At 37.9% G+C, this 19876-nt stretch overlaps 1 protein-coding gene across 11 annotated transcripts in view; it reads right to left on the bottom strand.

Moving 5' to 3' along the window:
• The window catches only part of B3GALT1 (beta-1,3-galactosyltransferase 1), a 206224-nt gene that overhangs the window by 42979 nt on the left and 143369 nt on the right, over window positions 1-19876 (bottom strand). For 9 of the 11 annotated variants that reach the window (XR_010389971.1, XR_010389975.1, XR_010389972.1 and 6 more), the window contains exon 3: window positions 18343-18447. The gene's annotated coding sequence lies outside the window, so the exon portion shown is untranslated. The other 2 variants (XR_010389973.1, XR_010389974.1) reach the window with 2 other exon arrangements.

Below are 19876 nucleotides of genomic sequence, written 5' to 3'. Positions count from 1 at the left end.
CTTCATGCTTTTAAAAACCTCCTGCTTAAACTTCAACTTCAGCTTTTAAAACTGCCTTTAGATAATTTGTTCCATTAATTAACCAGATCATCTAATGTCTTTGAATATGAGATACATGGATACATGTCTATGCAGAAAACTTTACAAACTCCCTTTCAAGAGGAAGACAAAAGATATTGAGGAGGGAGCATAAAACCATAGGGAACACATAGGACTTTGTCTTGATTTAACCTCTCCAGATACAGAAGACTTTGCAGTATTTATTTTTTCCAGAGATTCAGTTTGGTATTCCAGAATACCCACTGTTGTAATATCTATGTCAGAGTCTATTTTCTTAATTTCCTAAGACCTTTGCTATTTCTTGAGACACAGGGAAAATTGGTGCATTTGTAAATGTATATTGTCTTTTTATTGAATGAATCATCATGGCAGGTGAGGAAATAGCTATCTCCCTGCTGTGGATATAAAAGATACACACTGTCTTTGTACTGAACCTCTAGATCTTGTGCATGTTATCATAATGAACTTTGTTACAGTTGAGACACGGGATACCTTTCAGCAAACGTATACTGTAAAAGTACTGTTTTTTGAAATCTAAAGTGAGTGTTAAAGTAATGAAATGTTTTATATTCAGCTTTAACACTGGGCAGTAATAACAAAAAGGAAATAATGCAGTATTCAACTAGATATTTAGTATTTAATATTATGTATGCTAGGCAGTGAGAATAGGAGCTAAAGCAGTAGTTTAGAGAAAGCTATGGTTTTGCTAGAAAATGCACCTTTTTCAGGGTTGTTTATAGCAGCTAATCTGACTTTAAGATTTTTTTTTTTAATATTGTAAACTAGTATCAGTTTGTAAAATATAAATTGTAAAGTTTCATCTAGTTCCAGCTCCACTGCAACTTTAAGGCCAGACTTCAAGCTCTAGAGAAACTGCGCTGCACCCTTCTAGCATACCAGACCAGACCAGCCTTGAAAAGTCATTAACATCAAAGTAGCTTCTATAAATAGCAGTGCAAGTAGTTTGAACTGGTAGAAAATGTCTGCTGTTCCCTGGAAGTTCAGAGTAATTTCTTTCATTTATTGAGATGTTTTACCATTTCTCTATCCTCCAGGAAAAGCTTGCTCTCTATTTGGTCTGCTTGACATCTCAAGGATGAGATATAGAAAAGTTATAAATGAACCTTTGGCTTACGGGGACACATTAGGCAGACAGAGAAGGTCAGTCCCATTGAACCATCTGCTGCATAAAAACAGAGCTGAATTAATGTAGACCTGGTTAGCTGGATTGCCAAAGCATCATTTATGAGAATTAAAATATAAACATTTCATTTTATGGGGCTTTTACATCTGGAAGTGCACAGAATACCAGGAACTGACAGTGCTCAAAGGGACTAGCATCCAATAAGGGTGGGATATTCAAGGCATCCATCATTTGTGTAACCCAGATTTTATTAAAATCAACAGGCATTTTACCACTGATATCAACTGCACTGATTGGCACTGCTTTATAAAAGCAAACAAATGCAGAGCACTTCTGAAATCTCACCATAAATTTTACATTTCTGTGAGCTTCTTGGAGTATATAGTTTCTTCAAAATTTCAGTCATCTGTGTCAAACCACAACATGTCATCAAACTTGTCAAATAAGGATGCAAAGATACACAAAACATGCATAGCATGTACTTTAGATACTGGATTGTTAGGAGATTATATAGGCTTACATGGACTAATATGAAAGTAAGCTCTTTCACATCTGTCCAGAAAGTAATGTTATTTTAAAGTGACACTTCACTGTAGCAGATTCCTTTATGTTTTTTGCCTAAGAATACATTGCTAGCAATGCCTTTCCTACTGTTGCAGAAACTTATAATGTATTGTTTAGATGACTGAAGCCACCAAATACTAGAAAATATGAAGAGTCAGAAAATAGGTGTGCAAAAGAAATTAAAGTGTTCAGCTGTAAGGTAAAACAGCATAGGTTAGAATATGAGAAGTGTTGTATATAAGGAAATAGAAGTTTAAAATTTCACAAGCCCTTGTTCCTAGCAGTGCTGCACTATAGATATAAATTGCAAAGACCAAAAAGATCAGAAGTCAAGTAAATAGGTCAAGAAGTATGAGAATCGTAAATGTTTAGATCTTGTCAGAGACAAGTTGATTTTAATGCCACAGGCTTGCAAGTAACTGCTTTAAAATATATTGAAAAAAATTGTTTGCAAATTCCCCCTTTATAAGAAGCACAAAGGCTTCTTCTCTCTCAGCTTTATTTGCAGTCCTAACTCTGGCTAACAGCTAGATTCAGTAAAGGCACATAGGCATCTGCAAATGAAGAACGTCACCATCTGTCACTGGACAACGTGGCATCCCAAACCGCTGCCCCCCCTCTTGGCACTTGCACTGAATTTGGTACTTCTCAGTGGCAGTCCAGGGCTTGTCTTGAACTGTTTTAAATAGGAGATACTGCACAGAAGGAAAACTGCAAATCCCTTGCCTGTTCTAAGTTTCAGACTTTCCAGGTTACAGTACTCACTTGATCCTTGTTATGCTGAATATTAAAAAAAGAAATAGTCCTGGAAGTAAAAACTAGGGCTCCCGACTCTCAGATGAGTAAGCTACTAAGATACAAAACTTCTAGTCTTTTCGCAGATCCAGATATCTCTCTGGAGCTTGCAAGAGCTTTGACAGGCTCTTGGATGGATGTTAGGGCACCTCAGCTATGGGATATTGGGTACTGTTGTGGATTTGGGGTACTTCCAAAACACTTCAGCCCTACATCAATCTTGAAAGGCCTTTCAAGCACACCTCCTGACAAAGCTCGGTTCCCAGGTCAATGGGCTACGTGTCCCTGCTGGACCCAGCCCTCAGGCCTGGGCAGGGTGCTGATCCGGGGAGGGGGGGGGGGGGAAGACGGGGAGGTAGACCCAGCAGCGTGTGTCTGATGGGTGCTGACCGCACTGCACGAGTGGCCTCGCTCAGGCAGGTGACCAGCCGCCTGCGGTGGCCTCACTTGGGCACGGTAACGCAGCTTTTCTCAGCTCTGAGGAATGTGCCCCTCACACTGCTAGGTAAGGTGAAAAGCCCCAGTGCTGGAGGTAGTCGTTGAACCAGAGCCCTGCTCAACAGCACACACCTGTGCAGTGGTTTTTCTGAGCCAACACAGCTGTTTATGAAGAAGTCAAATAGGTACTGCCCAAGTTGATCTCACCAGAACTGCACTAAAGATAAAATAAGCCATTGGCAACCTGACTTGCCAGTGTTTGTCAGAAATAAGGTTCACTTAAATTATTTGGAATAATGGAGGTAGTTGCTGCCTTAATAAATAGTCTCCTCTGTGAAACATTTCCTACAAGTTAAAACAGGAGTATCTGTGAGGAGATACTAATTGTACTGTAGGGTTTCCAGCTGATTTGGTCTGCAACTTTAGCTGTTATGCTCTTCCCTGTCTACGAAACAGAGGCAATTTTATATCAGTCAATGGTTCAGGGATGCTTATGTTGTTAATACTTCTCAGATGCTCTGCTGGAAAGTTACACAGTAGAATATGTCTTGAATATGTTACTGTACAAGTTTGTCAATACATAGGAAATTTCAGGCTTTAAAAAAAAATATATTCCTCTATTAAAATAAGGATTTAATCTGTACTATGACAGGAACACTGATTTTATAATGATGGAAGCTGAATGAAAGGCTATAGAATATATAAAGAAGAACATAATTTCTGGCTAATTATCAGTTTTCTCTTGAGTTTTTTCCTTCTAATTTCTGGATGGTTCTCTTACTTTGGCAGGCTCCCAGAACAGCAAGTAACTATACTATGCTGTTGGACATATGCTATTAAAACTGATTGTCCGTGGCAGTGTTCAGACAATTTATATGTTCCCTTAAACTTAATTTTAAAAGGTCTTTTTGTTCCCCCTCTATCCTGAAAGTCAGTTTCAACAAGCAATACTGAGAGATTTTGATTTACTGTTATGAGTGATGGTTTTAAATGTGCTGGCAGTTCCACAGAAGATGAAAAATACACTCTTGTGTTATGTTTTCTCAACCCTGCCTGGGATTTCAGGTGCATAAGGCAGATTGTGCTTTTCCTCTTCAAAGACTTCTCTCACATTCCCAATGACATTTAGACGTGGATTAATGTTTAGTTGATTATTTTTAGGCTAAGCATTACTAAATACAAAGCCTGCATATGTGGCAAATCTCTTAATAAGAATGAATAATTCTCTGAACATCTGTGAAAAGATCTGTCATCTAGTGATTTTATTAAACTCAAATAAGCAACAGTTATATACCTGAGTAGCAGTATAAAATACTAAGAATATATGAATATTAGAACTTCTTTAGTAATATTTTTACTGAGATTTTGAGGATCTTGTCCATCAGTTGCCCTATAGATAGCAAAAATGGTGATCAATTTGGGGAAGTACCAGTTTAATTAGATTAAATTACATACTTATGTACCTACATATGGGTGTGCACATAAAAGCAAAAATCATCAATGCCAAAGTATTTGCTCTAGGAAAATGCCAAACCAAGTTTACAAATATTTTGTCTTCATTAACAGTAGGCGTAAATGGCTATATATTAATAGTGGGTATGTAGAATAATATATCATCAGTCTGTCGTCATACAAAACTACATTTCCTTCCTTTGATTTAGAAAGCAATGTTATATGTAGCTACCACCAACTTAAACCCTTATATGTCACTAAAAATACTATCATTTGGAAATACTTAGAAATGTTTAGTAGATAAATATTTCATTCAAAAGTTCTGATTTATTTATGTATGAAACACACATTTTTCTTAGAAAGTTTTGGAGTTGAATTACAATTCTTCATATGTGAGATTCTGGTTTCTAGGTTCAAAATTAGAGGGATTTTGTAGAAAATGAACTTTTTAATGACTTTAAAATTCCATCCTCAGCATCAAAAGACTAGACCTTCAAACTAAATATTTGTAATAACTTGCATTTCGACTTCTTTATTAGCAGAAATATTCTAGGTTGACTTTTATCTGGGACAATATTTTTCAATTCTCAAAAATAAACAACAGTTTCTGGCCCAGCTGTGCAAGGATTTCATTTTACACTGAGCTGCTCCCAGCTATAATACACAGTCGTTAGTGAAGGCAGATTTCTAGAAATTCAAGTCTGACTTTTGCATAGCCTAATTTCTTGGTGATTGGTGCGAAAAACTTAAGAATAGCTTAATTTTAAAGCACAATGAATGTTACTATCCTCAGATGAGTGGATGGTGCTCCAGACCTCTAAAAATCAGGCCCTCGGTTCTGGATTTAATAATGCAATGAGTTCTTTAGTTGCGCTGAGACGGGAGTGTCGCAGAGGACATCTTTTCCTGGTTCAGTGCTCCCAACAGATGTCCTTTAGCTCCTTTACTTGAACCGAAAGACACATTTACTTTGGATCAAACCATCATATGGCTTGTGTTGAAGCACATTATGACTCTGTGGCTTTACTTTAAATTTACTTTCCACATAGTTCATTTAAGTTAGAAAAGACAGCTTCTGTCAGTCAGTCTGCACTAGTACATATATATGATTATATCATATGAAAGACAAATTGCTTTTTAACAATATAGCGATTGTTTCAGATTACTGTCACAGGAATGGTTGTGAGCTTTGAGATGTTCTGGGATGTACTCCTCTGTGGGGAGGAAAAATATATTTCCACACCTTTTATCAGAGTTGTCATATCTTTAGCAAGATTAGATGATTATTAGCTTTTGAGTGCTATGGCTACAGACCAGTGGGTTTGTATTTACTTAAACTATCGGACAACCGTTAACTGGAACTAATCCAGTCTCTAACAGAGCTTTCTGTTTATCAGAAGCTTTTCTGAGGCACTCAATCTTCTGAAAAATTGGAGAGTTGAATTACATAATGGTGATGTCCAGAAAACTTAGTGTTTACCAGTGTCAGAATGGATATTTATTTACACATCCAAGATTCTCCTGTTCTTGACACGTGTTATTCTTCATAGTACGCTCTTCAGGCCAGTAACAGAAATCATTGTAAATGGAAAAGCATGTTTCTAAAGAAACTATTTGATTCCTTGTGTGTTGTTAAAGACGTCCTGAACGTTTGTTCTCTGAAGACTGAAGTTTGTATGTATGTATTTGTAAGGATCTGAGAAATGATTAGTTATGTATTGAGGGCAGGAGAGAATATGGGGTTTCTGTTTTGTAAATTCCAAGTAAATAAACAGTTAGGTTTCTAATGATAGTAATTATAACATTGCAATAGCTTGAGTGCTGTCATAGAGACCATTTAAATGCTTGCATTACCCCTTTGAATGTGGCTTTAATTAAGTAAAAAATGAAAAGAACAACAATAAAGGTAAATAAATATCTTACAATGGACTGTAAAATGCTATACAATTCCAGAAGGAATATGACCCTGAAACCCACTGAAGTCAGTAGGAATCCTGTAGAGCCTTGTGCAGACTGGGAACAGAAGGCCAGAGGAGGAAGCTGGGGCATTGTATGCTGTTGCAGAAAGGCGGATTTAGAAGAATTGGCTCTTCTGTTGTTCAAGAGCCTCTTGCTTCTCCCTTGGAAAAGCAACACATATCCTGGATATTCAAGTACCATAGATCTGGAATCCGCACACCAAGAAAAGAAAGTGCTAGGATACTTTCATGATCCTTGCTGTACCCCAGGATGTCCTAATATGCATTTTTATTATTTTTATAGAGCAAAAGTCTTTTGGCTAGGCAGTGTTAACAATTGCCCATAGACATTTTTCCTTCGTTTCTCATTTATGCATTATGCATAAGATGGGCCACTCATTCCTCTTGACAGTCTCAATTTATGGCTGAGCTATAGTAATGCAAAAGTGTGTGTGTGTGGAGGGAGACTGGGGCTGGATGGTACTTTTCATGGACTCCTTGATTAAGGAGGTTAGAACAGACCTTTAGTTTGCATTGTGATCCATCTTGTTGCATTGAGAAGGACAGTCTTGACTAGCTATCTTGCAACCTTGCTATGCCTTTGCCCTGTTGCTAAGTTAACTAAAAGAGTCTTTTTGAAATACTTTTTGCATTCTTTAATAGCAAAGCAAATGTTCATGTGGTGTATTAGGGCACAGATTTTAGTGCACTGAAATTTCTAACCTGTGTGTATTTAGACAATCTTTATGATATTTAAGAGTAGACAATGCTATAAAAGAGCATCCAGTAGGCTAAGCATCTAGTCACTTTTATGCGAGTACCTCTTACCTGATTATATTAATCTTTTGAACACTATGGTCATCCTGAAACGTACACAGAATCTTGAAATTCTGTGTGGTTTGCATTTTAATTGTATATGTGTCTCATGGCTAATTCGTAGCACCTTGATTGAAAATGCTCCTGACGTGGAACAGGTAAAGCTTGATGCTTGATGCTTGGAGCCATCCATCTGATTTACAGGTGCTACTTTTGCACACATATGTAGTTAAAAGTACCAGAAATTGGCTATGTGATTATAATGTGATAGAGAGCTCCAGGTGGCCCTTTAAACATGGAATGAAAAGAAAGACCTTTTTTGAAATATTGTGTATAAAGGCTTTCACGGATTTTTTTGATTATTTTAAATTGCATATACGTACAGAAAAACTGAAACATAATGTTGGCATAGCACTGAAGTAAATGGAAAGATAATTATTGTCACCAAAATTATTGGCTAGTGTATGTTTAAGTAAATTGTGGATTGCATTGCTCCAATGTCTAATTCTGGTTGTTTTGTGTTCCTTAGAATGATTTTTTTCCCTCAACTCTTTTTTCTAGTCTGTGCATAAAATATAAACTTATCTAAATATAAAAATAATTTTTACAACAAACATGACCAAGCATATGCCAAGAAGTCACTCACCCTGAGGTAGGACTAGTAAATTATGATTAACCACAGTGTTATTAAGCTGTTTTTAGTCAACACTTCTATTGAGTCACTTTTCCATCAATAACTTGTGTAATACTATCCCAGACTTCTGGGTCAAGGGGCCTGTGAACACTTTAAGGTTCAAATACCTTTCTGAAGAGTTAGTAATATGTTTAAACAGCAATATTAATTGTATGGAGACATGGAGTAGCATTGCAAGTTTAAAATTACTAGAAAAGACCCAACAAAAGAAAATATTATAAAGAGTCAATTAGGCAGATCTTAGACAGTACTTGTTACAGTAGAGCATTAAGACTGTTCTTTTGTTTCTTCTATTGCTGTCCACTCATCTGCTGTAGGACAGCTCTTGCTTTTTCTGTATGAAAGCCCATGCTGGACAAGGTTTACAGCCACACTGCCGAATGGGAAGGAATTACAGCAGGACACTTAAAAGTCTCCCTCTGAACAGAGATACTTTGCCTTTAACTACTACCCATTACATGTGCAGTATGCACTTCTCGCAGCTGCTGGCTGTTACTGGAGAAGAAAGATGAGAGATGGGTAATGCCTTCTTTCCCTGACGTCTGTCCTCGCAAAGGTCAGTGTCTTGGGGGAACCCTCGGCATCTTTAGCCACTGAAGTGGGAAATGTTTCCCTTCCTTGCCTGTCATGTCCTGATGCGATTTTAATTCTACAGTTATAGTCTGTCCCATTAAAGCTGCTGTGTCCAATTCTGTTTTCCTCTCCAGTAATATTCAGAGCTGGATTATGAGCTTAAATCATTTCCATGTTTTGGCAAGAGGAGCTCATGTGGTCCAACATATCTGCTGATAGCTTCAGTGCTTTGAATAGTGATTGAAACAGCACAATAATTCTCATAGCAAACTGGGAGTAGGCAAGGTGTGCATCTCGAATGTTACATAAGCTTAACTTTGATATTGACTAGAGATAATTTGGACTGAGGGTGTAATCGGTGAACACTAGCCCCCAGCCTCAGCACTGTGTAACAGCGAGTTGCCTGGGTGGGAGGTTGAAGCTTGAGCCTGCTTGGGCAACGCAGCTAGTTCGGCGTTGTTCTGCCGTTTGGTTATTTCATCCAGACGTGCTCTATGTAGGTCGTACATTCAGACCTAAACCAGATGCACACCACCAGAAAAAACACATGGCTAGGCACTTTTTTCCCCTTTTTTTATGAGCCACTTTTCATTTTCCAGAGTGTTTGATGATATTTTAGGGGACGTGTTGTGCACATGTTGTGCAATTGGGCAAATATTAAACGAAATGCAGTTTATTTTTGCAGCTAAGGGTCACTGTCTTGCACTGTCCAAAGCAGTTAAAATCTTTCTTTTGTGTTGTTTGCTCTGGCCAAAATCCCTTTCACATGGAAACTGTTTAGTGGCTTGTATGAAACAAGCGTGTGGTTTTTCCTCAGTTCCCATAAGACTGCCTAGCATAGTAACTGTGAAAACTGACTTTACTTGATGCTTTTTATGGTTCTTTTGTCAAGATTGAAGAGATAAGAAGGGCAAATCCTCAGGCAACTAAACATGTGCAGTTTTTTAGATTGCTTGTGAGAGATGAAGTGGGATAAGCCTGATGCTCGTGATGTAGTGTTTGTTCGGTGAGCAAATGAGAAACTCTCATCTACAAGGCACTTGTTTGGACACTTTTCCAAGTAGCTGTTTTCATATGTGAAAACCCAAAAAACTTGAATAAATTTTGTAGCTTGGCAACCAGAAGATGTGCAGACACTGAAGAAATGCTGATCCTGCTTTTCATTAACCTGTATGTCCTCTTTAATGCAGAGGACACGGTTATGCTCTGTGGAGTCTTTTCTAGAGATATTTAGGTGCCTTTTTTTATAATGTTAGGAAAAAAAACCCAGAAGATTTGGCAGGATATGAACATTTCTATGGTAGTAACCAAAGCAATAAAATCTGCCTTAGAATTACTGCTTTCCAGCAGTGGTAACTCCAACAAAGACATAACAATGCTGTTGATCAGCTTATACATGAATTGAACGGAATAATAACTGGTTGACATGTTACTAGGATTTTTCGTTCATCTGCTTCCTCAAATTTGGTCTGAATGTGGAACTTTTTCAAAACTGTATATAAGCAGTGTATACACTAATCCTATTATTCATTAATAGAATTAATGAGTGTGCCTTCTGTGGAAAGCTTTGAAAATGTACCCCCTAGATCCCAAACTTGCTAGCCTTTTTTGTGACTTGATTGTCAAGATAATGCACAAATATGCGAGAATGTTCTAACATATAAACTATATATGTCTTCATGGGCCTGAATTTTGCCCATTTTTTATCTTTGGTAATCATTGTTTCTGTACCCAGGGGCATTCTAGCCAAACAGTGAAAGTGACTAATATGTTTTGATGCTACTTTTAATAGTTGTCATTTCTGTTTAGGCAAGTTGTCTTAGATTAAGGAATCAAAATTACCTTTTTAAAAAATCATAAGGTCACTCATCTATTTCAAAAGCAAGTAGACAAATTGGTATAGTACAAAACACAAAATAAATAGGTATTAATTGAAATAGAAGTGTCTCTGTCTTATTAAAGCTGCAGACAAGTTTTTCAACTCATGATGTTCTGGCTGCTGCATTTTCCTAAGTGAAGCAGACACTGATCTGAAAGACAGTTTAAAGATCCAACTAGTCTTGTTCTAAGTAGGTACGTTTTCAGAAATATCATTGGTGCTCCTATAGAGCTAAATCTATTATAAAGGCATGTTTTTCTTTCTATCTCAACACAGAAATTCTACTAGATTTTTTTTACATGATTGTCTGTGAACAGAACTCAAGAGCTAGCAATTAAAAAAGAAAAAAAAGAGACTTCCTAATAGTAGCTTATACGTTATTTTTGTTATGTGTTAGAAACCCACTTTGTTATCTTTGAAAGCAAGGAGCTCATGTCTGCCATTCTGTGTCCAAAAGCAGTTTTGAAGTTGGGATGTAGCTTAAGTGGTGGTGATGGTGAGGTGAGTCTTATCTGCATAAGATATATCCCTATCAGATCATATCATAGCATATCCCTATGCTGTGATCAACAAGCAAAGAGAGTGGGATGGTAAATGAAGCTCTTAGCTGATATGCTGTCTAGTAAGAAATTATAATGGCAGTGTTAAAGATAGCAAGATTAAAAGAATACTGCTTTTTGTACTCAGGAGCACCTTTTTTCTTTGATAGAAGAGAATGCTGGTTTTGAATCTGATAACCTATCTATTGAACTGTCATCCTTCATTTGGCACAACTGAACCCATTCCTAGATCTCTTTCAGGAGGAGGAAAAAAAAAGAAAAAAACCTCTGAAGAGGAAGAACTAAATATGATTCAAGCCTCGTGAGATAACTTTGGTTCATTCTTAATTTGAAAAAACTATTTGACTGATTTTTTTGTCTTTGTAAAAGCAATTAGATGAGCAAAAGTTCTGATAAATACCTGCTGGAGAAAGAATTCTTCAGTTAATTTTCATCCATTTTCTATTATGTTGGAGAAGAGGATAGCTTTTTTTTCCCTCAAATATATGGGTCTCATTTTCATTTTTGTAAACAGATAATTTTTTACTACACAGCTTATTAACAAATTCATCTGCATGATAACGTTAGAACTGAGTTCAAGGCGGAAATGGAAATTTAGACCGCCTAAGTTGTTCTTTCTGAAACTCCCTTCAGGCTTTGCCATCCTGGGTACCAAAATGTAGCCTCCTTCATATTGCTTAAACCTGGAGCTGCTGCAGACTTTCCGATCTGGAGCTCGGTCCTATAAGCTCTTCTTTGGGAAAACGCATGGAATTCTTTGGGCTCTAGGTATACAAATGTCTGACTTAGGCCTGTGCCTGTGTTCGGACGAGTGTTAGAAACAGGGTTAAAACTCCCATACAGCAAAATACTGTTGTGTTTTCTAGCTGTCACAAGTGTATTTGTAAGCTCTGCTTGCTGTTTCTGAAACTAAGTGAAGGCCACTAGTGTAATCAATGTCTTGAATAGAGTTATCTGAACGGAGATAGGCAACCAGATGTTCTTGAAGATATGAGATAGGATTCAGGGTGATGCATGTTAGTCATAGTCTCTGGAATCTACGCTTAAATATGATTAAGGGCAAGATTCCAAAAGAATCTGTTACATTTCTGGATGACAAGTATAATGCTATCCTAGCCATATCCTGCAGCACCCCGTGTCACTTTTCTGGGTACAGGTCAGAAGTGCTTCTTAGAGAAGTCTCTGATTGAGAAACTGCAGTTTTCTAGTGGAGATTTAAAGCCTGGAAGTTTATCATCTTTTGTCTTGCTAAGAAGAATATATTAATTAGATAAAAGACTAGTCCCATTAAAATCAGTGACAAAGCTCATTCTATTCACTGTGATACTCAGCACAATATGGAAATGAAGTGTCAAATTTCAGCTGTCAGCTGCTGCTTTTTGAAATATTTTACTTGGTGAAAAAATGAGTTATGCCTATGTAAGTACAAATTCTAGGTTAAGATAATCGTTAGCCAATGGCTGGAAAATTTTAGAATTTACTCTTACCACTGATTGATAAGTAAGAAAATAACACGGTGACTAAAGGCTAAGCAGCCAGATTTGGAGAGATTTATGGGCATATAAACGAAGTGAAGTTTAGAACCATTTGTCAAGACAAATGGACAGGCTACAAGCATATCACTGTGTGTAGCAGCAGCAGCAGACCTGTGGTGCTGAAAAAAATGTTGTTGTATTCCTGGCACGGAATGAGAGACAGTGATATTAGATTAAAATCAGCATCTCTTTTGCTGTGATAGTAATACCATCTCAGACCTTAGCTTTTCTTCTTTCTCTTACATTTTTTTCCTGATATATTCTATAGTGGCATAGTGTTGGGTGTGTTATCTGCTCAGTTTGCCTGCTTTGCCTCTGAAGTAGTTTGGGGTTTAACTACACGCAGATAATATTACTTCACATGGAACATAGGGGAGATTTTGTTTGTCACTAGCATCTTACACTCTTCAAAGGTCAAAATTCCTTTTGTGGAACATTTTTTACTCTTAAAGGAACAATAAATTGACATAACTGTAAAACATTTCTTGTATTTTAATCACTCATCAAACAATTATTTCAAAAAAATCCCATAGTAGAAATGGCTGCTGTTTTTTTTCTTTTATTTTGCTAACAATAATAAATTACTGAACTTTCCCTGAGCTTATTTCTTTATGTATTAGGAAAATCTAAGATTATATGTCATGCACTTCTAATAGAAAAACATTTTTCAAGCTGTCTGAAGTGTTTTCTATTAACTAATGTGGTAGCTATTAGTAGCCAAATAAATTCAAGAACAGAATGTATTTTTTTGTGTGCATATTTTTCTGATGTTGTGGGACAGTCTTTTAAACAGCAAATTAATGTGACCTTGCAAATAAAGTTAGGGAATCAATAAACATTTTATAAAATACTCTATTTCACATAGATGTATATTTTCCAAGATAAGACAATACCAAAAACCACAACTTCATGTGGAAGTCGGTGGGAGTTTTGACCTACATATCCTTACGGAATTTTAACCATTGTATTTCTGCATCAACCTATGGGATGCAAATTATTTTTTGATTTGGGTCTGCCCTGCTTATGAAAAATTTTAGAGGACTTTTATTGTATGTGTGAATCCAAACCAATGTTATTTGATCAGTGCAGTAGATTGGCTTGTGTCTCAGGAAAGGATTTAAAGTAAGGGTCGTCTGCTCCATCTCATGGTGTTTCCTCGGCATTGGTGTAGAGGTGCGTGCTGAGCAAGGAGGAATGTATGGCGTTTGCCTGCTTATCTGTGTGCCCGTGTGTCCGAAGGGGAAGAGAGTGCAGGGAGGAGAATGAGCTATGGAGCAGTTACAGTGACTTACTGTAAATGCTTTAGCACAGTAGAGCCAGGAATAGGCTTGCCAGTAGCATGGTATGTTTTGGGCTACCTCCAATGACTTTCATGGACATAGCAACCTTGACATTTTTGACGACTGGGCCTGTGTATGGTTCTGCTGTTGTTCTCCTGTAGCATATTGCAGAACTGTACTCGGTACTCCTTTTAATAGGCATGCATGTCAGTGTCCTCTAAACTTGTATACATGAAATAAGCAGATGCTATTTCTTGTTATGAAATGCGATGGTTGGGTAAAGTGAAATTTCACCTCTCTGCTTTGCTGTGTAGCTCTTCCATTATGGAGAGCTGAACAGCAGTGCAGTTAGCTCTTATCTGTGTGTCAAGCTGAATAGCCATTTTGTGCCAAGCCTGGGGTTCTCTACAGAGGGCTAAACCCAGGACATACATGCATAATTAACTGTAATTTTAGTATAGTTACAACTGTGAGTGGGTTTGTTCTTCCCATGATGTAAATCTGAGGTTAAGGGAATTACACTGAATTACGTTTAAAACATGATTTGGTGTATTTCTCAAGTTACAGTCTTCCACTAAATATGCACCAGGCAGAGCTGAGCAAATTTTAGCACACTCATGGCATCAGGTCTCTTGACTTGAGATGGCAAAAAATGTTATATGGATCAGGTTGAACTTCAGGGTGCAGGAGGTGGGAGGGAAGAGAAGAAAGAAGCATATCCCTCCAACAGACGGATAAATCCTGTTTCACCTTTACAATTTATTTCTCTCTGTTTTTAAAACTAGATGAGCACATCATCAAGATTTTTTTTTTTAATTAATGTAGATGGTTGCTCTGTTGTGTCTCCTGCCTTGAGGATTCTCCCCCTTGCTCCCTGCTAGTTTCCTCCAGTCATAGTTCCCACAACTTGCTTTGTGTAGTCCCTGCTCCATTCTCACCTCTGAGACCACGTTCAGTTTGAGTTTGTACAGGGAATTTTGCTTTGGAAGGAAGGAGGTTCAGAATGTTCTGATTTGCTTCCTTCTTGCTACCTTTCCCCTCCAAAGTTTGTATGTTTTTCAAGTCAGCCTTCTAGAAGGACGTGAAACACCACAGGCAATCATAACTTTGTGTTAATGAAGTCATTTGTCAGTGAATTAAAATTCAGAGGTGGAAGTTTTCAGTTGATTAAATATGAAAAATTACAAAAATGCAACAGGCCCTGTTATTTCTATATTGAGTTCATTTATTTGACACTGCATTTTCAGCTTTCAATATTACACTTTTTTCTTTTTTTTTAACATTAACAGTAACATCTAGAATGAGGATTGAATTCTGATCGGTTATCCATAGACAGCTCAAATCTTGAATTTGGCTGTCTATAAACCAAAAGGCATGACTGGATTTAAAAGTTGTGGTCTCACAGTCTAAAGTAGCTGGAAATGAAATGATTGCTGCTGTAACTGTTTAAAGGCATTTCCCTGGGATCTAATTGCTTTTGCTCTAAATGACGGTGCCAGTTTCTGCCCAGCTCACCCACTTAGAGGATTCATTTTGTCCTCACTCTAGGCTAAATTAAAATGTCGTTGCACTCTGAAACTGGAAGTTGGGACTGAGAATGTGTAATTTGTTTGCAACCCCAGTAAATGCTGTTTGGGCTAATGTCCATCTGGTTTGAAATAGATCTGTGAAGGCACGGCCTAGGACGAGGCTAGACTACAGCAGCTGCCTCCTGCTGCCCGAGTGCTCCCTGCATAATTGTGCAAAATTCTGCCTTTATGTCGAGGTAGCAGGAAGCAGCACATAGAAAGCGTGTGCACTGAGTTGTACATCGAATCCTAGGCTATGCTTTTTTGCCCTCTTCGATGTATCCTGTTGCTTTGGTTTATTTTCTTCACAGGAAATGCATATGCCATTACTGCAGTGATACAGAATAGCATCTTCAGTAACACGGGATGGGAGGGTAGCGCTTAACAGCAGCAACTGGGGGGCAAACTGGTGCATGCATGTTCAGGCAGTCTGACTTTTTGTGTAGAGTGATGGTAAGTTAAGGGAACTAACGATTTCTTCTCCCATGATGATTTTGTAAAGCAGCGTGGCAGGTTGTCAGTTCGTACTCTATTTGAATGGGACAGGTTTTTTTGACCACGGGGTGGTTGTGTGGTGCTAAAACTGTGGATTGTGGCTCAGGGCTGTCCCCTGATGAATCAATATGTTTGCAAGTAGCTGCAATCACATAGATAGGATTCCTGAGAAACTCTGCCTTTGAAGGATAATTGTTTCTGGCTTCTTAATCTCCCTTCCCTTAGTGCAGATGTCTGAAAATAAAGGCCAAGATTATATTTAATTCTGTGCGATCCAGTGTGAAACTCTTTACCTCAGCTGAGCTCTGCAGCTCCATGCAGCCACTGCCTCCCCGGAGTCCCGAGGAAGACGAGTTTCCACCACTTGTTTCCATTTCACTCCCTCTAATGGCCCTTTGCCAGCTCTGAGGGACTGCCCTAGCTTTTATTTAATCTTTTGCCAGCCTCCTTTTGAAAACAGGTTGCTATTTGCTCTTAGAAATGCTTTGATATGTGCTTCCGCAGCGAGTCTGGGAAGCCCTTACTGTCCAATGGCTGGCAGCTGGGTAGGAGCAGCTGAGATACCTGGGGAAACCGAGCAGCCCCAGTGCCCACCCTGCCAAACCTGGCTCAGCACGTTAACCCAAAATCCCGGCTTCACTGCTGACCTCTGGAGCGCATCAGCTTTGGGGGTTGGAATTTAGCATTGAATCGTACTTATCTCTGAATTGCACGTATAAACAAAGAGTAGAATGAAGTTTTTTTAAATGAAAACTCAGATCAAAGCAGTAATTCCCGAGGAGCAGTGTGTTATGTTACTACAGCCTCCCCAAGCCACGGGCTTTGGATCATGAGTAAGAAAGCAAAGGGAAGAGCAGCTGAGTTGCTGACCTCCGTCCTGGCAGAGGACAGAGTGCCGGCATTCAAGCAGAAACTGCCTGCTTGCTTCCCTAGAGCCCGTGCAGTTCTGCTGCGTTTCCCAGCTCATACTGAAACTGGATAGGAAAATATTATTAGAGGAAGGATGCGTCAGGGCCTGATCTACTTTCAGGTACTTTAATGGGAGTTTGACCATTAATTGTAAAAGAGGGAAGACCAGAGCCAGAAAGAATTTCTATTCAAATGTGTTTAATGGCTGTGTATCTGTATGATACAGATTTACTTGTACTATTTTGAGCCTCTTTAACAAAGACAGTCACTCATTTTCTAGGGCATTATCTTGGTTTTAGACTCTTCATAATTACTTTCTATTCATAGAGCAGATCAAGAGAAGTAGCTTGCAGATGTCAAAAAGATGCATGTTTTCTCACATACAACTGTTTCTTTGCTTTAACTTTATGCAAATGGTTTATTATTAATGCTTTTTTAAAGACCATAGGAGGTACAGACTTTAATTTTTTTTTCTGTATGATTAGTACCAGCCATTCTCTATTTGCTTTCATTTGTAAGTAAACCTTTGCCATATGAAGGAAATATGAGATATATGCACTTAAATGTATACATAAGATTAAAAGAATTGCAGTCCTCATTTTTTTCAGTCACCTACTTCATTAAAATTGATCTCTAAGATGAAAATTCTATTTTACAAAGTGTTATTACCAGCACTTGTTTTCGTTTTTCATCATGGAAAAACATTTCCAACATTTTCAGCTTAAGTTCTCACTGCATATTTTTAAATCTTCTTATCGTATAAAGGCTCCTTCTGTGTTTCAAAATTCTTGCAGGAAGTTATCTACCGAAATCTTGGTAATATCACATGTGAGTTTTAAAAAAAACAAGTGATGAGAGGGGAGTTAATATTGCCATAGCCATAAAGTTGTGTATTTTGAATGCTTGTTTCTGTGAACTGTATTCCGTATGCTAGTATTCTTGAATAGTTTTGTGTATGAACTCACTGTCAGTCAAAAGTCCTTTGCAGTTGCAAACAAAATGCAGCTATGCCCCTTTAGTGTGATAATATTAATGAAATGGTAAGTGCATAAAACAAAGTATTTAAGGGGCTTATGTATTCTAGATGTCATGTCAGTATAGAAAAGAAAGACATCATGAATACTGAAAAGCTTTTATTTAAAGTGCTCATCTTTTTTTTAAGTTAAAAAAAGTCTTTCTTGACCGTCAAATGACCTCACTTACCATACTGCCTTAATGTTGAGTTAAAAGTGGAAATGTCTTTCATTTGTAGTATCCAATAGAGTAAATGTTTTTAGTATTGGATTTTGTATTGGAGTAATACCATACTCAAAACTTCACAAAGAATTAATTACAACCTCTGCATTGTATCTTCCATTTTGGGTTGGAAAGGGCAGAGGGTTTTGTTTTGTTTTTCTTTTAAACACTTATATTTAGTGTAAAGAGTCAAATCAAAATATTTAGTTATCATCAGGCCAAAGAGCTATTAAATATAACCAAAATATAAAAAATCAGTCACCACAGTTTAATAAAAGCTATCCTATCCAAATGAGTCATATAATATTGTCAATTTGTACTGTTTTATTAGCTATAAAAAACTGCTTAAACAGTTTATAATATCATATAGTTATATAAGTACTTACCATTTAAAAAGCAGCCTCAAGTGGAGTCTGTGAAAATTTCCCCAGTTGTAATCAGTAACTGATTAAAGTGATGATCCTTTGTGGTGTTATTCTGAAGTGCACAATCTGAAATTGGAGGAAATTTACTGACAGTTATATTTTGTTGGAAGAAGGATTGCTCAGATAGGTTAACAACAAAATCAGTCTGTTGCCTTCTACAGCATACAAGGACAGTGACTTATTTTCAACACGTCTTTCAGCTGGGTAACTAGGTAACTTATACCGTGCAACGCTAGGAGTTTCAATTGCGTTTCTTGAAGCAAGATTCCAGTGCGCTGAGTGAAGGAAACAGATGGAGTAAGGGAAGGACAGATGGGTACCAAAAAATTACAGCCACCATTGTCAGTACCTGTGCACTAACTGCCAAGAACCAATTTATTTTCATTTATTGAAACACAAAAATCACGCTTATGAAGCCGAAGTGTTACAGGACACAGGAACGCTCTCTTCTGAAAAAAGTGTATTTGTAGTAGTTAATGGAGTTCCAGGTAGGCTCCATTTTAGAGTAAAATCTCTGCAGGTGAAGTCCTCACCCTCCTCTCCCACCCCAGTGCAACTGTTCTGTGCTGCTAGCATGACTCTAGCTAAAATCTAGCTACAAAATGGCTAGATTTAAGCATCGCCCTGATTTGAGGAGGGGAAGATCGGCTGGCTGTTCGCTCCCTAGGGGACAGGCAGGCAGCTTTCCCGGCAGGTGCGAGGTGGGCTCCGGGGATGCAGCGAGCGGGACGGGGCTGCTGCACCTGGCGGTTTCGGGCAAGCTGGGAAGCGGCAGCACCTGGGAGCCCCTGAGAAAGGCCGAGAATCCAGGAGGTCTCTCTCTTTCCTGCAACAGCCTCAAATCACAAGGCTAGAACAGTGGATTAGATAGAAAATCAAAACAGATCTACTATATATATACCAGCAGTCCTTATCTGCTGCATGGCACAGCTGCTCTGCTCACATACTTGACCTTGACTTAATTTGATCATCCCCGTGGTTAAATAGGAAGTTCAGCTGTGAGCCAAATCATTTCCAGACACCCCTCCTCCTGGTAGCTGCCAGCTTGTTGCCAGTGCTGTTGAATTTTTATCTGAACACCTGTCCATTAGAAATTGGATGGTGCCCATCCAGACAATTTCCATTTATTTTAAAATGTTTTGCAATTAGTGGACTTCTAAAATTGTAGAATACAAATAAAAATCACCCTTGTATTCAAAACTCTTGAGAAATGGAGAAATATAGGTCAGAATACAGAACTATCCTCATGATTGTTGAGTTTATATCAGGAAGCTTTCTTGTATGGAGGCATTGCATGAATAGCTAGTGTATTTTGGTGCAGCATAGGCAAAAGTCTGATGAGTCTGTAACTCACATATCTTAGAATTGGCTTTCTATCAGAGATTTTATGCCAGCTCCCTTTAAATTTCCCTATGAATAGTTTGAATGAAAAGTTCCCTTATTTTCTTAATCTTTCGAAATATTTTTCTAATTTTAAAGAAATCTTAATTTTAGG

The sequence above is a fragment of the Dromaius novaehollandiae genome, chromosome 7 (assembly GCF_036370855.1).
Source record: "Dromaius novaehollandiae isolate bDroNov1 chromosome 7, bDroNov1.hap1, whole genome shotgun sequence".
NCBI lineage: Eukaryota > Metazoa > Chordata > Aves > Casuariiformes > Dromaiidae > Dromaius > Dromaius novaehollandiae.
Note: the sequence above shows the minus strand (reverse complement) of the source record. Positions and strands in the feature narration are given on the sequence as shown.